The sequence below is a fragment of the Austrofundulus limnaeus genome, unplaced genomic scaffold (genome assembly GCF_001266775.1).
Source record: "Austrofundulus limnaeus strain Quisiro unplaced genomic scaffold, Austrofundulus_limnaeus-1.0 Scaffold28, whole genome shotgun sequence".
In the NCBI taxonomy this organism is placed as follows: domain Eukaryota; kingdom Metazoa; phylum Chordata; class Actinopteri; order Cyprinodontiformes; family Rivulidae; genus Austrofundulus; species Austrofundulus limnaeus.
In genome coordinates this window covers 563,628-565,158 of record NW_013952430.1, presented here as the reverse complement: position 1 = coordinate 565,158, position 1,531 = coordinate 563,628, and positions in this window count along the sequence as shown.

The window sequence follows — 1,531 nt, the reverse complement described above, 5'->3', positions numbered from 1 at the left end:
ACATGAAATTTTCACCAGATGTTGGTAACAACCCAAGTGATCCATACATACAAAGAAATCAAACCATAAATGTCCAGAAATGAAGTTATTTGTTACTTGTGTTCGATTTCCAAATTTTTAGAAATTTTTTCTTGATTTGATGTTTTCAATTTTTCGTTGCTCATGTTTAATTACGTTTTTCTGTTTCATCTTACTCTTTCCACCATTTTTATACTGTTAATAATTGTACAGCACCTTGTGAATATATTTCTGTGAAAGGCGCTTTACAAATTAAACTTTACTTAATTACTTACATACTTACGTCTGATGAGTAACTTGGACATTTGTGGACAAACAATCCATGATTGTACAGATTTTTCATTTTTTTGTATTTCTCAGGTTTGTCAAGTTGTGCAGTTTGGGTTTGTATGGATTTTGTAGAGAGGGGATGGATTGTCAGGTGGTGGGTGTTGATTTTGTCTTGTTTGTGTGTGGTTCTCAGGCCACTCTATTAAGAGCAGAAGCCTTCCAACGCCTTATCCACTTCCACCTATGGGTTGATTGTGTTTGTTTTCACATATTTAAGAAGAGATCTAAAAACAAATGTATAAATCAGTCAATTTGAGGATATCATTGTTTTGTTTATAGATTTTGATATTAGTAAATATAGTGGGAAAGTTTGATTATTTGTAAATCGTAAAGCATGAGGCAAAAATTTCCTTTCTTTAATTGGTGCATTTTAAGTATATTTATTTATTTATTGTCCATTTATATATTTCTGCTTTTGTTTTAAATTATGTCAGCTTCAGTCCTCCAAAGTGGCTGTGGGACACTGAAAATATCTCATGACTCAAATCTTATTCCTGATTTCTGAAACAGATGATCACAACCATCACAGTGGTACAACTATAGTGGTTCTCCATACTAGAGAGATGTGTGTGTTGACACAAGTATTGATACCATCTATCTCATCTGTAGAGATTTGATACTGATACTCTTAATATTGATGTTAGACACTCGGATTGACACCTCCACAAAAGGTAATTGGGAACTGTATTATTTTTGTACTGTTACATTGTTTTATTTTGTAATGGTTATTTAATACAAAGCTTTGCCCTGTGTTCTACCATAACTGACTAAGTAAGTAAGTAAGTAAAGTTTATTTATATAGCAGCTTTCTTAGATATAAAATCACACTCACTCAAAGGCAAAATTACAAAATTATTCAATGAACATGACAAGAAAAAAAAAGAGAAGAGTTTCGGAGAAACTAAGATGTTTATTTTCTAAACATGATGTCCCAGTGGCTTTCAAACCCTAAAACACATTACGGCAAAGGCTGGTTCACCCCAATGATCCGGTGCCCCAGCACAAACAGAGCAAGGTTGTATATGCTGTTAAGTGCCAGGAGGACTGCGACCAGTTATACATCGGGGAAGCAAAGCAGCCACTGTTCAAAAGAATGTCCCAACACAGACGAGCTACATCTAATGGGCAGAACTCTGCAGTTTTCACTCATTTACAGGCCAGCGGTCACTCTTTCAGAGATGAG